This window comes from Sander lucioperca, chromosome 17 (genome assembly GCF_008315115.2).
Source record: "Sander lucioperca isolate FBNREF2018 chromosome 17, SLUC_FBN_1.2, whole genome shotgun sequence".
NCBI classification, from domain to species: Eukaryota; Metazoa; Chordata; class Actinopteri; order Perciformes; family Percidae; genus Sander; species Sander lucioperca.
This window is the reverse complement of record NC_050189.1, coordinates 14,201,454-14,217,741: the sequence shown is the minus strand read 5'-3', so window position 1 is coordinate 14,217,741 and position 16,288 is coordinate 14,201,454. Positions and strand designations below refer to the sequence as shown.

Below are 16,288 nucleotides of genomic sequence, written 5' to 3'. Positions count from 1 at the left end.
AACAAAATGCTAAAAAGTATAAGAGTAAAGGTTGCCGGTCTCTATTGCAACAAATTCCCACATTAGAAGACTGTGTGTAGGGGACTGATTCTCACATTGAGTGTATCAAATTAAAGTCCTCCATTGACTGAAAAAAGCCATCTACCTCCATATTATTTAACTGGTGATGACATACGCTTACATACAGTGGATCCCAAACTTTTTTAAATAACCTCTCATAGGAATGATGCTTTCTCTTCACCTGAAAAACTCACAAGCCAGAAAGCGTGTTGCTTTACTATGACAACTGGCAACTATGAGCCGTCACACCATTAGTGCATATTTAACAGGGTTTTCAATGAGGTGGTTTTGCCATTTATTGCTTATTACATCTGTTTTGATATGTTTAATAAAAATTGTCATATTAAATGTAGTCAATGTAAACGCTGACTCATTTTGTAAGGTGCGTCATTGTGCAAAGTAGAAATACAAGTTTGGGCATTGAGGGCATTCAGAGTTAAACCGTGATGCTGTTCTCGTTGCCAGAGCTGTGACCCGTTCACCAGCTCTTTGGCCCTTGCTGAATTCCCAAGTGAAAAGCAATTTATAACAGTCCAGCTATTTCTGTTTGAACCACTCATCTGAAACAAATCCAGTGGCTCTGGGTGATATGCAGATACAGATGGTGCAACACGACTAACTGTTAACTGTGTTAATTACTGCATGATGGACACTTAGCTACCATGCCTTGTGCAGAAAACAACCATCTTCATTATGAAAATGCCAATAAGTAAAAAAAATAAATACAATAAATGACCACAATATCTGCTCAGACTGGGGATGAAGGCTTGACGATCCTCCACACAGTACATCTCAGCGGACAAATGGATCCAGCATGACAGCACCCTGGGGTTGAACTCTCATGATCTGGCACTCAAAAGACTCTCATAGAATCTGTCATCTGCTATCCAAGCCACTGTTAACATGGTTGTTGTCGACACAACTCATCAGCTGAGACGACTGATGTGCAACAAAAGGCCACAGTTCACGGCCACTTCAGACTGTCAACAAATGTCTAATGTATGTCTAATGTAATGTATGTCAAAAAACACTGAATTCCATGTATGTTCTATACGAAGAGGATTAGGGCCACGTGAAAAAAAATTATTTAAGCTCCGAGTTTAAAGTCAGAATTCTGAGGAGAAAAGAATTCTGACTTTAAACTCAAAATTCTGACTTTAAAGTCAAAACTCAAATACATTTTTTCACATGTGGCCCTAATCATCTTCCGTATAAACATTTCACTTGTGAATAGATTCACTAATACTGAATGTGGTAGTGTGTGTTTGTTAGTTTTATCAAGGATTATTTTCCCACAAAAGCTCAGAAAAATAATGTATGAAATATCACAGAAAACCTTCTAGGCACAGAAATGATTGCCACTGGAACATGCATCCACGCAAAGTCATAAGACACTTGTCAGCCATCAACAGACTGTACAACAAGAACTGATAACAGTGTTAATAAAAAAAAATAAAATAAATAAAACATCAACTACTCAGTAGAAAAGGATTATAGGGTAAGTTTGTGTTACACTTCCATCCACAGCCCATGCCTGATGGTAAAGCAAGGGGACTTGTGAGAGACAGAAGAAGCAGCAGAATTTGAGATATAGTGCCTTTTAGTTTGTAGTGTGGGTCAAACTCCAAACTGGGTCAACATTTGATCCTACATTTCCCATTATGCAACGTAATGGCATCTTTGTGTCCATCGTTCGGACTTCGACAGAAGTGAATGGGAGACAAAGCAAATATTCGTCTACCTGAAATGTACTGTAATGTGAGCATGACTTAAACCGAGATGATCCTGATGACATCACTATGTTATCACCAGGGTTATTTTCTCAAATCTTAACAAAGCTCCTCCAGAGCAACACAAGACATACCGTTTTCACAGCCTTAGTAGTACTCAATGCAACAAGTAATCTGACTACACTGTGTAAAAACAGTGCAGCGCCCCTTTAACGGTTAGGATTTCACTGCAAGAGCCACAGTATGAGTGCTACATGGGCTTTTAATAGAATTTTCTGACATTCAGCGTGATCCCATCCATACTGTCTATGATCCACAGTATTACAGTAGGCTGTCAACGTTTTGCTCTTAGGCTTTTCTCTTTCACATGTATTATTATACATGTTTGTATATTATTTCTACTAAAACAACAGAGGGTCATTAAAAGTCTTGCCATCAGCTGGAAACTACTGAGCCAAAAGGTGATTTCTTGGGTTATTTTGTCTACAGTGCTTTTAAAAACCAGGTGAGTGGTGACTTGATAGCATCGGTTTGTTCTGAAATCAAACACTTCATAAATATCTGTGCTTGCTTGCCTTCAGATCCCCTGCTGTCCAGAAGAGATGCAACTCAGAGAGAGGGATGCTTCCAGCCATGCATTATTCACCATTTAATTCCACAACCCTACAAAAAAGAAAACAGAAGAGTTTGTGTTTATTTTATTCATCTTTTAAATCCACAAATAGATAGCGGCAAATTGTACTTGTTAAAGATTTATGAGCAGGCATCAAATAGTGAACCTTTTCCAGTGTTGCCCATCACTATAGAGATGAACGAATGATAAAATTAACCACCACCTTCTATCCACAAACGTATCTCAGTATTAAAAAGGAATAGCATGACATTTTGGAAAATGTGCTTTTTTTGCTTTCTTTTGGAGTGTTAGAGAAGATTGATACCACTCTCATGTCAGTACGTCAAGTACAGAGCTGGAGCCAGGAGGCGATTGTCCTAGCTTAGCATAAAGACTGGAGCCAGGTGGAAACAGCTAGCCTAACCCTCCCTAAAATTCTTAAATACACCATAACACATAGTATCAGGTTTGTTTAATCATAACACAAACAGTGAAACTGACAATTCATGGTTTTTACAAGGACTTGAGATGTGGACGGCGATTTCAGGAACAGGGTTACAAACAACTGGGTAACTCCTGGTAGTCCTTTGTTAAGATATAGAGAGAGTCAGGCTAGCTGTTTCCCCCTGCTTCCAGTCTATATGCTAAGCTAAGATAATCACCTACTGGCTCTATACATACACAAGCTCAGACACAAGACTCGTACCACTCTTCTTGTCTCACTCTTAGAAAACAATTTAAATGTAGGTCTTAAATTATGTCTAATCAGTTACACAGTTAATATTAAAGCTATAGCGTATAGTTTCTGTCGCCCCCATGAGGAATTCTAAGTAATGATAACACCACTGTTGTTGCATCCACATGACACAAGCCTTCCATAATCACGCCCCCACCCCTCCTCCAAACAGTTGCTAGTAGCCAAGGAGGACACGGAGGATTAAAAAAACATGATGGACTCTTCAGAAGAAAGTCACCGGATGACACCATGTTCTGAACATAGCCATAGTGAGAAATACAGAGTGTTTTGTGAAGCTGATAGTCTTAATTAGCTTTGTATCAACTAATTTGGCAATAGCTTAAATGTAAGGAGCGTTCATTAATATAAAAAAAAGTTACGCACTAAAATTTTAAATAAACAGCACATCTTGTATTATAGTAACCCTTTCAGTGATACAAGACATCCTGTGTGTATTGTTCTTTACTCTCAGGACATTTACCACTTTGACATGAGGAACAAGCCAAAAAATAAATAGCCTAAATAGAAGCTGTCAGAGATGAGAGCTGGTCAAAGCCATATTTCAAACTCACTTGTGTTTAAACTCATTCAGACAGATTTTCAAACCCATCCCTATCCTGGAGACCAAAGCACTCTCCAAAAATGCTTTGAGATTTAGAGGGAAGTGGCTGAACAGATTGTTATGTCCATTAGGGAGCTGTAATAAAGTCATATTTCTTTTGCATTTTGCATGACTGGAGGGCCTTCCACTCTCGCCTGTCTGCTCCTCTCACATCAGCTTCCCTTAAGTGGAGCAGTTCTGGGCTGCAGGTTTTGCCTCGCTGCTGCCAGAGTGTGTCTGTGCCAGATAGCGTTGCATGATTACACTCAGCAGCGCACAATTTTGTAGACAGCGTTATAGCAAGAGAATAAAATATCTTAGGCCTCATTAAACGCCCACACATTTGGAAATTAGAAACCAGTTATTCATCATTGGGAAGGGAATAGGGATATCAAAATTAAGTGGTTTATTTACAAGCTACAAGGAGATGGGCTGCTGAATGATAATGCTGTGTGATAACAACCAAGCGTGCGTTTGCGTGGTGCTTTTAAATAACTGCAAGCTGACAAATACACACAACAACATGCCCTATAGGTTTCCTTTCTTTATTGCACTCTGGTGCCAAATTCACAAGTATGGTTTTTTGGAGCAAAACTGCAAATTATTCTGATACAGATAAACAGTGAGAGTCAAGTGCATAAAATTCATTGCGTTTCCTTAGAGCTGTAAAAACAATAAAGCTGTTCTGACAGATTTTTTTGCCAGGAGCCGATGCAAACAGAACAATAATGTGTTCTGCTGTATATGTGAACGTGCTGTAAAAGAGCATGCTGTCATGTTAATGTTCATATTTTAAAGTTGTTTCCTGAATATGTGGCCCAAAGTTTGCATGGCTGCTCATGAATATTTGACCAGTTGCTAAATTAACAAAAAAACCTTATTGTCAACGAATAAATTATAAGGCATGCAACCATCTTAATGTGTGCGTCTCTGTCTGCTGCTTGACCATGACAATCTTTATTATACAATAAATGAGTGAATTCTAAGATAAAGTTAATCTTGCTTATAGCTGAATAGTTTTAGATTTCTGGGGATGACAAATATAACTACTGTAGTTATTCATCAGCTCCAGCAGCTGTGCTTAGCGACTCTATTAAAAAAACAATAACGTCACTGACTTGTTAGCTGATATTTGTTACTGAATGGATTTTATATGAAGAGGACACACAAGCACTATGTTGTGACACATAAAATGCCAGCACACAAGTGTTGTTTAATGATCATGAAAAGGTTTATCTCTAAGCATAATGCATATGGCTAGTTGCCCTTATGGTCACACAAGGTCAGCAGCAAAGGCTTTCAAGAGATGGGATCCATATCTAGGCCTGTAACAATTATTACATAATTGTCTAATTGTCAATTATTTTATGTAATCGCGGTTTCTTTGTTTAACTGCAATTAATGCTAACATTAGCTAAAGTCCTAAGGGGTATGACTGTTAATGGTAATTGTTATTTTGTTTAGATATGCTAAATTGTAATCATATAATTAATTATTGGTCAGACTGATGAGCTAAAGTTATGCTAGCGGCAGCTGCCCAAAATCTTCCTGACAAACCTGCTGATTAAATAACCATCACCACCCTTCACTTTTCTTTTATGATAATAAAGAGGCGTGGTTTAGTTCAAAGGCTGTGCATTTTTGTTAATGCATTATCTGGGTCACATCACAGTGATATAACCAAAAAAGTATCCTAGAACTCATTCAAAACTTTAATTTGCTTGAAAAAGATAAATAAATATTTTTTAATTGGACTGAAAGAGACATATACAGTATATTGTTAATCGCAATTATTTCTGAGACACTTAATTGTACCGCAAAATTTGGAATTGTTACAGCTCTATCCATATCTCCTGGAAATCTCTGCAGCCAAAAAAGCTGCATTCAAGAGCAGCCATCAGTATACAACTCTAAAATCAGCATGTAATGGAAAAACGCCATAAGACTATGCAGTTTGTAGTCTCTAACCTCAACAATCTTCATCTCTTTGATACAGACTCCTAAATGACTAAAGTTAGGGATGAAAAATGAATAGTGTTTGGCGTGTCAGGCCTGCATTACCCACTCTGTGATCCCAAATGAACTTGTTGAAGGATTAGATTACTGGCCTTTCTCAAGTGGGCATATCTGCTGCTTTGCCTCTTCCTTGTGCCTCTCTGGGTTTGATTTGAGCCAAAAGAGCCACAGGATACAAAGACCAAGGCATTAGCATTCTCAGCAGTCACACAAAACAATTTCAGATCATGCTAGTTTGAAGTGACAGGGTGTTTAAACTACAGTACATGGGGGTGAGAAACAACCGCTGCATGCTAACTACAAACACATTATGCAAGGAACAGTGATGGGCTCCCGGCCTTTTCATCTGCACATTCGATTTCTTACAGTATTTCCCAACACTATAGTGTTACATCTCCTGGGTATGGGCATGCTAATGCATTTTAAGTACTAAGAGTGTATAATGTGGTTTTGTGCAATTTGGGAAACTGAGGAAATGGCTGAGGAGTCCAACAACTTATCTTTAGCTCATTGTCCAAGTGTTTGGTCTAACTCAGGCAAAGACCAAAGGCAAGTAAAACTCCAGTGTTTAACTCAAACTGGTGTTTATCTTATGTTGTCTATACTTTGTGTGTTTCTCTGTAAAAAATGTGTCTGATGAAAAAATAGCAGATTGTGAAAACCGGCAGCCAGTTTTATTTTGAAAGTCTTTAAAAGAATTCTAAAAAGCTAACACTCCTGAAGACAACGTGCAGAAATGACTGGAACAGGCACATTCATTCACCACTGCTATGCAGGATATGCCAGCTCTATGTCAGATTTTACCAAATTGTTTGAAAAGTGTTCATATTTGCTCAATCTGAAACCACTTTCAAGCATTTTGTCAGATTTTCACAGCAGCTCTGCATTTGTTTATGTTCAGAGTTAATTTGGGCTTCCCACGGTAATTATAGTTCCACTTTTCAAAATTGTATCTGCAACAAAACAATCCCAAATCAAGGTCTACTTACTATCTTTTCCAGAGCTTTCAAATATACAACACTGTCTTCATCAGTGTGATCAGTTTGCCATTGAGATGGATCTGTTGACATGCAAGATCTCATCCAAAGAACTTTTACGACTTCTCTTCCACGTTGGAAGACTACTGTATGTAGTACAGTTGAAAGCCCCGGGTAAAGGCTACCATGTGGACCTGGAGTTGATTTTGTTTTGTCACACTACTACCTCCTACTGTAGGTCAAGAATTAACTTCCATGTTTAGATTTAGCTCAGGTCAAAAGAAAAAAAAAAAAATACAGTGCAAAATTAGTATGTCATGGTAACATTTGTTATGCCTTTGATTACTTTTTTTCTGGAATTTCTTGGCTTACATTAAAGTTGGTTGACTGAATTGCACACATTTAACACATTAATCCCATAACAAAAAGAAAACTAATAAAAAAAACTTTCATTATTTAAAAAAAATAATAATTTCGAGGACATCTATCATTGTACCAAGCTTTTTCCATGAATCTGTTGTGCAGAATACTGTTTGCCTTTCTATATAAAGCCATGCCCACTGCTACAGCCCTTTTAGTCCAACTGGAATGACTGGTATCTTATTTTCTTCCTTGCTCATAACCACCACTTCCACAAAATGTCAAATATCCAAGTGAAATCTATTCAGAACATTTTGAAACATCCTGTTTACAGACAGAGTGGGTTAAAACAGAGCCCCTGACTGACTCCAAATGGTGAGCATAATTTGGTGTAATTGCACCACGGGTGAACCCTTTGAAGACCCAGTTTGCTTTGTGACTGAAACAATGATGATTAGAGCTTGTTCCCTTGTCAAATGCAGACAGGAAAGCGACCACATTTAAAAAGCAGACCTTTCTATCCAGCAAAACTTAGTATCCCATTAGAAATATTACCTTCAAAAATACATATACTTATACACTATGTGTTTAACTAATAATACAATCATATTAGGTTTATATGCACATTGCCAACAGCCATAATTATCTAAATGACTGACCAACTATACACATTTACATTTTAGCTGCAGGGAAAACTGATCAGTGACAAACAATATACAGCATGAGCTAACTTGAGGCTTGAAAGGCTACTGCTCAGACCACATGATATAGATTACCTTTAGAGAAATCTGGGCACCTATTAACACTGCTGTTTGATCTCAATGGCACAAATTGATCCAAGGTGAAGAAATTGTGGCGTAATTATGATTGATGATGCCAAAAAGGGGAACTGATTTGTGCCTTTAAATTCTCAGTGAGAACGTTGTTCCTTAGCTAAAAGTCCACAGTGGGGCGCTTTAGGAAGCTGTAATAAAATTTGAAGATTCAGCTGATGAGTAGTTAGAAATATTATTATTTAGGTCACAATTACTATAGTATTTTTACAGTGAGAAGGTGGTTAACGCCTGGTTGGCAGTCTGCATTTTACAAAGCCTTTCTGTTGCTTGGGTCTTAGCTTTGTTAAACACTCTGTGCACACTACTGTCTGACCGATACTGGACTGTTGACGCCAATAATATTTGATATGTTGATTGATATGAGCTTTAGAAATACAGTCACAAAACACTGGATGAATTACAACCACAACGATGCTATCTGCTCCGTGAGGCTGCATAGAGGGGCTTTAAAGGGCCTGTACTCGAAATACGTTCCAAATTACGTTAAATACCTACGTTTTTTTTGGAACCGGACCACCTATCAAACAAAGAACAGCGACGCTCAGATTACAACACACAAAGGGAGTGTGCTATTGCTATATTAATGTTCTGAATGCTAAGTACAACCCCTTTAAGCTAAATGCTAACATGCTCACAATGCTAACATGCTGATGTTTAGCATGTATAATGTTTAGCGTGTCAGCATGCTAACATTAGCTAATTAGTCCCAATTACAAAATAGGCTGCTGTTGAGGCTGATGAAAAAATATTTTTTTGTCATTAACAAACAAAACATTTTACTAAAAACTATAAATCTCAACTTTATGGTGGCAGTAGAGGAAAGGTCAGAGGATCACTAAGGCCAATAAGCAACATTACATGGTAATAAATCCAATAGTTGTTGAGATTTCATTTTGGACAAATTAGTTACCCAAGCCACTTGTGTGGCTAAAAATAAACACAGTGCTCTCTGGTGGACAAAAAATTTAATTAAATTACCTCCACCACGTCTTAAGATATTGCAGTACAGAAATGCCTGTTACTTATGTCCAGATACCGTTATATATCTGTGATAAGCTAATATTGGCCAATAATATCAGCTTATTGTTGGTTTGGGGCTCTAGTACATGGAGGACAATTTAAGCTACATAAAGGAACTGAAACCGACAACATGTAGCACATTACACCCCACGAACATCTGAAACACATTAATACAAGTACATTTAGGTTTATGGCCAAGCCCCATAGCCAAACAGTGTGAACGACAGCACATTTCATAAAGGAGCCTGCCTGTTAACAGATGCATTGAACATCACACACACGTCTAGTAGCTCTGTGCTCACTCCTTTCATGGTTAAAATTCACACTATTTATGTTACAGCGTCAACTTTGTCTGTATCCTGCTATCCGACTGTCTCAGAAGGAATATAATGTCAGTAGCCAAAATCTGTGACATATTTACAAATGGAAAAAAAAAACATGTTTGAGACAAATTAAAAAAAAAAAAAAAAACATGATAGCATTTCATGCTTCCCCACAGAGACCTGAGCCTTCAACATTTTCCTCCAACAGCCTTAATCGAGCAGGAAGGATTTTTATGATGGCAGGGCATCTGTGACTCAGTGTCTAGAATAACTCTCTAAATAAAGAATAGAAGCAATCTGCTCTCGTTTCACTCAATGCACCTTTTCCTTCCGTTGCCAGGGGGATGACCGAATGCATTTCATATGCAAGCGTCGCGCTTGACTGCCTCCTAAGCACAGAACCGAATCATGTTCCACTTTAAAAAATGTTAATTTTGCATTTTTAATGACTGTCTGATGGCTTAAGTAAGTGAGTGCCGCTTACAAGGGAAGATGTGATGTTCTGGAAATCCTCCTCCACACACTTCCAATTCCTCGTCCTGGATAAAATGGTTAGAGGAGGACGGAGATGTGACTCCTGTTGAAAGAAATAAAAGTGAATATTCATATTCCAAAAAGGATTTAATGTGTTTTCACTGAATGATGTCGTTGTTGAACACGCTACACATCATGTGTTCACTTGCTGCAATGAAATCCAATTTAGGAAATTCCTCAATTTCATGGCTGATTGGCCTGATGCCAGCATTATCTCTTGTTATTTTAAGGCAGATAATACAAGATTATGACTTAATATCTGTGAATTCAGCTGGAAGACACCAAGGGGGCCTCTCTCAAAGACAGATCTGCAAAATGCAGTTCATGCTGGTCAAACTCTGAATTGCTGAGGTGAAATAGTTGACCAAACCCCTATATCCAAGGGGAATATTTGACGTTTAAATAATCTATGCACCACACATTAGGAGTTCACAGCTAGTGGAAATTACACAGCTTTTGAGCTTCAGGTCATGTAAAATTTTTGTAAACACCTTCATGTAAATTCTGCACATCCCAAGGGCTAGCCAGCTTCCCAGTGTTGGGAGGAGGGGTTTCGACGTGTCTCAGATATGAGCTAAGCGGTTTATAGCGCAAATTCTGCTCTCTTTTTTTTTTTTTTTTTAAAAAGGTAGTTAGCTTGTGCTCAATCCTGTCATATCCAGAAGTGCAGCTGCCTTGCAAAAAAAACAGGGCAAGAAAACAAGAGGCCAAGCCTCCCCAGGGTCAGTGCCCACCACAGCCTGGATTATGGCACCAAAGGAATCCTGGGAAGCGTGTATTGATTTGGCCTGACACTTGCTGCCACATTTAGCTTAGCCGCTGCTGACTCGCAAAGGCTTTAAGCAGTTATCTGCCATATTCTCTACTATCTTTAAAGACCACTGAGAAATTACCTCATGCCAGAGAAGATTTATCATCACATAATTAGCTCGGAGCACCTAACAGCAGATCTCTTTTGACTGCTAATACAAGCTTAAAGTTCATGTGCAGATGACTATGCTTAATTAACTTGTTAGTATGAGCATGCTGTGACGAAACACTGGCCTTTATAAACTGCATTTGTTTTACAAATTGTCTGGTATTGGGCTGTACTCTGAAGTCGGATCTTTGCTGGATGCTACAGACAACACTGATGCATCAGTACAGATATATAAATTAGACTATGATCTTTCCTTAATGTTAACCAACTGCTTCTTTCAGTGCCTGTATATATCCATTAACAAGTGTAATAATACTGTAGTTGCTATGAGCTGATATTGTATTGCTAGATTAGATATTTTGGCAGAAAATAAATTAAATAGGTCAACAGTGAACATTTTACTGATGTGTTCAATATAAGCATTTTGTGACTTGACAGACACGTTAATAAACAACATTTCCTCATTGTGTTAATAGGAAACATAATACAGGCTGGATTACTTCAAAACATATATGATTTTGCCAATCAGTTGTATATAAATGTAATTTCTGGAGACAGGGTTGTTGATGGACACTACTGTTGCACAATGCAAGCCAATTCAAAACATTTAAAGTAATCTGAAGAATCTTGTGAAACTAAGTATGAACTCTATTAGAAATATTTATATATTTATGTATTCTCTGTTATATTTAATTGACAGTGACCTTCTAACGTCTTATCACATTTGTTGGTGCACAAATTACATTTCCAAACAAACAATAGTTTTACATAAAAAAGAAAGCGCAACTCAAGGACCACTTACAAGTTTCTTTTGCAATTTCAGCGGCATCTCATGGTCTTCCTCAGAGTTTCAGTTGTGGGTGGCACCTTCAGTCCTTGTCCTTCCGTCCATTGGGTCCTGGTCCATAACTCTGTCTCCTTGCGGTTACATGTTTTAGGTCTTTGGTGATGACAACTGAGCAAACTCCACCTGCTAAAAAAACAGCAACCATGAGATGCAGTTAAAAGCTCTAAAGAAGATAGTAAGTGGACCTAAAAGGTTTAACTCTTTGTCAAAGAAAAATAAATGTCTTACTAACTGCAAAAATACTACGACAATATTATATTGTATACACTTTATATTAGTATGTAGTATGTGATTGGGACACAGCTATAGAGATGTTCTTGATCCATTGCACAAAGCCCAACTGTTGATTGTGTCAGCTATTTTATGATAGCATAGGCTTGTGCTAACGTTTCCAGTTAGTATTTATTCAATGCACATGTCATATGTTTGTGTACCCAAAAGGAGAGTTCTTGTGTTTCTATTGCATGTATTACCAGCAGCATCAGACGCATGCCTACCAGCATCTTCAAAACATGAAGCAAATAACTGGATTTACACTAATGAGGGAGATACAGATCGCATGTTATAGCATTCTGTTTTTGTAACAAAACAAGAAACAAATATCCAGTTATCTAGTGTGCCATACAGTAGTACAGAAAATAAAAATAGAAACTTGTCAGCTCAAGATTATGTGTTGCACACAAGCAGCCATCTTTAGTCTTGTAACATTGTGTTTGTAATGTTCAGTGAAATGTTGTCCAGTGTCATGAGCAAATTTGACTCCTCACATGCCCAGTGTTCACATTTCTACTCAGCTGTAAACATCTCATCACCCAGTGTTGTTGCTCTGTATGATTCTGGGCAACTACTATGTGCAAAGAGTAACCCTTGGCAAATATTAGACTTGAATCATCCAACACTTTACCCTTTGGAGCCCCCATTGGCTTTAAGTGGCCAAACCCTATCTTATTTTATTCATGCTTTACCCTTTGGTCTGGCACTCTCTTGGAGCAATGGTATAAGTCTCACCCTGTCGTTTTCCTCTCTTCAACTGACAGCCAGATCTGATTTCTCTTTTATCACAATGTTTTCCATTTAATTTAATTCTCAGAGTAGCAGTTGTAACATCATAAGGCATCTTCTTCTGCATCTCTCTCAGTCAGCTACAAATGCAGTTGTGGGACCGCACTGGATGAAATGGGCAAAGACAGCTTCACAGTCACCAAGGGTGTTATTCTAAGATCAGGCTGGAATCAGAAGTTTTGTCGGTTTCAGTTAACCAGGGCGCTGCTAAATGGCTTAACCCAAGCATCCGTGCACCCAGCGAAGGCTCTGAGATATTGCTGCATGACAGCTAAAGTAGCTGGGTGCATCACGGACATGTACCCAGCCTAAAGAGCCCTCAGGCGCTCTCTTCTTCATGACTGACTTTTAAGTGTTTTATCCCTGGGACACAGCGATAATGTGCATTAAGATCAAGAACACTTATTTCAATTGTGCTTTATGTTTTATTCTGGCCTGCAATTTCGGCAGTGTCTAGACTGTGACTTGCTGAGAATAGCTCACATGGGGAAGATTCAATGCCTTTAAGTATGCTAACATTAGTCTTCACTATTATTTTGTTGCCAAGAAGGATTTTTTTTTTTTTAAACTGAGTTAAAAAGGCACAAACAAAGCCAAATGATTTCCTATAACCATATGTTAATAGCATAAATATATATTATAGAGAGGAATTATTCCTGTCTCTTCAGAAATCTATATACTGTTTAATACCGGATAAAAACTGCATCAAAACAACAGTGATTTCTTGTGTGTCTGTGGTTTAAAGGATGAAGTTATTCTATACTCTTATTTTCAACAAACCCCTTAAAAAAGACCAAAACCAACAATGTGTTAACCTGTCGACACTTTTTGGCTTTCCGAACCTGTCTGTGGCTCTCATGCCCAAGCCCATTGGTCCTACTGAAGATGTAAATCTTCAAAAAACGGGTCACAAGTGCATATAAAAGCCTAAATAATTTGAGTTCTCTAGATTAACCAAACCATGGTGCACGTTTATTGTAATGAGGTAACATGTCACCCAGTGGGAAAGTGTAGCTCATCGATGTGTTTTTTTTATAGTTTTGGAGAACAATGGAGCCCTGTGGCACAGATGAATAAGCAGGTAAACAGGTAATGCTGTTAAGCAATGCTGTTGATCCTGAACGACCATTTGGAAGAGCTTATATTACACACAGATGAAAAGATACTATTTGCATACAGAAAAAGCATTGCAACGTTGCTAAAACTATACAATATAACTTACTTAATAATCATGATCCCGTGGAAACCACTAAAAGGCTGCCCCACCCCTCACACACTCCTGCACTCAGACACTAATGAGGCTGACACAGGTGACATCAATTAAAGTCCATGAGGGTAAGGAGAGGGGGAGAAGTGCAAGGTTGTGTTAAAAAATACTGCACAGGCTTTCAGTATATTTTCAAAATGACAATGCAACAATTAGAAACAGACAAATACATCCAAGGTAATTTCCAAGTCTTTCTAACAACCGAGTTTGAGGCCCAAAGCCAGAAAGACACCAAATATGAAAGCAGTGTAATACAACACCTGCTTATGTGCCAGAATGTTCCTACTCTCTGACACAATGAATTTAACTTCATGTAGGAAACTCCATGTGTTAATATTCATACATTCATGGAAAAGCTCCAGGTACTGTCATCTCTCTCTCTCACACTCACTCTCTCTCTCTCTCTCTCTCACACACTCACTCACACACACACACACACACACACACACACACATAATCAATCTTCTCAGCATGTGCTTTCAAATCTCATCAGAGCAACTTGCTTACTCTGCTGAAAAATACTGACAAAAATGATCTACACTTGTCTTGTGGCTACTTTATTCCATGCAGCTTTACACCAAACCAGACTTGAGTTATCTGTATCGACCAACTCAACAAACAACTGACCCACTTTGCTATCCAAACAGTCCCATATGCTGCTAGCAGGCTAAACATCTAACCTAAACAGAGCAGGATACTGGAATATGACCATGCTGTTCAAATTAGAACATAAAGACAACACACTCTTACCTGTGATGTAAATAGACATGTGCTGGCAGTCCCAAAGTAAGACCTTTTTTTTGTTAGAAATTAGTTTGAAGACCCCAAGACATTAACACTTCCTGGAAAGCTGTTACTTCCTTGACAGTGTCATGCCCAGGTGGGCGTAAGCAGGTACTTCAACCAATCAAGCCATTACACCCCTCTAACCTTAAAGTTCAATGACATCCTGTTTTATCATAAAATACACAACATTACATGAAATAAAAATGGCTTCTTAAACAGTCTTTGCTCTTTCACACAATAATCTTCTGACAGGAATGTGGTTAAATCTAAACAGTATTAAGGTGTATTAGGTATTATACCCCAAAAGATAAAATGGCAATATCACATTGTTTAAAATAATAATAATAAATAAACATTTTATTTTTGTTTAGTATCATCCAAAGTGATTTCTGTGGCAGTTGCAGTCCTATTTTTATTTTTATTCAGCAGTTAAAATTTTCAGTGACTGTCAGAGTGCATCTCTATTGTGTGAACTTGGTCTGTTTCTATTCACTCTAGAAGAATTATATGAGACAAGATGTTGAATTCAGACCTTGCAATAAATCATTGCATGGGTTCAAATTAACCATAACTAATACATCATATTGTCTAGTATGAATCCAAATAATTTGTAGACAGTTAAGCTAAAGACAGGGAAGATATGTTAAGTACTAGATAGAGTAAAAAACACAGGGGTCTGATGCAACCAATCCCTGTACTATTTGGGTAAACATGTGCTCTTACAGTATGTCATATTGTAGCAAACCATTCTGGTCCAGACTGAAATATCTCTAACTATCTAATAGATGGATTGCCATGACATTCATTTATTTTATGTTCTCCTCAGGATTATTTGTATTAACGTTGGTGACTGACTTTTCATTTCGCACTACCATCTTGTCAAAATGTTGAATTTGTCCAATTCTTTGGTTAATTACCATATACTTGCACATCTAATGACATCCCATCACTCAGATGTACTATAGTGCTGATTACAGCCGTGACGTTGGTGTTGTTTTTACCTTGTGTGTGTGTGTGTGTGTGTGTGTGTGTGTGTGTGTGCGTGTGTGCGTGCATGCATGTGTGTGTGTGTGCGTGTGTGCGTGCATGCATGCGTGTGTGTGTGTGCGTGCGTGTGTGTGTGTGTGTGTGTGTGTGTGTGTGTGTGTGTGTGTGTGTGTGTGTGTGTGTACGTCATATGGCAAAATGTGGTCCTGGAGACACCTACAGTACTGTAGCAGGACCTACCACAGAGGCGGGTTTGAGTACTTTGTCAGGTGTGATATGTCTGACTGTTTGTCAGGCGCATATAAAGGACAAAATATATAAGCATACACACTTTCCGCCCCTGGCCCCAATTTGGCGTCGAGGCACGTATGATCCCATCACAAGATGGCCTCTAGTTAGCAAATAACAGGCCAAACCAAGTTAGAGAATTTGGTAAATAATAGCTGCTAAACATCAGCATGTTAGCATTGTGAGCATGTTAGCATGCTGATGTTAGTATTTAGCTCAAATCACCACTGTGCCTATAAGTACAGCCTCACAGAGCAGCTAGCATGGCTGTAGACTTTAAGTCTTGTTCATACCCAGAAAGGCATCTCACGCGCAAATAAATGAGA

The 16,288-nt window shown here is 38.3% G+C and overlaps 1 long non-coding RNA gene across 2 annotated transcripts; it reads right to left on the bottom strand.

Moving 5' to 3' along the window:
- Positions 1–2,385: 2,385 nt before the first annotated feature.
- Positions 2,386–14,786, bottom strand: LOC116049062. 2 transcript variants are annotated; one of them, XR_004104803.2, is made up of 4 exons: positions 14,652–14,786; positions 11,528–11,698; positions 9,757–9,849; positions 2,386–2,453 (listed from the first exon to the last, which is right to left on the bottom strand). It is a non-coding gene; the product is annotated as an uncharacterized LOC116049062 (long non-coding RNA). The 2 variants fall into 2 exon arrangements; XR_004895608.1 differs by lacking the exon at positions 2,386–2,453 and adding an exon at positions 8,678–9,661.
- Positions 14,787–16,288: the final 1,502 nt, after the last annotated feature.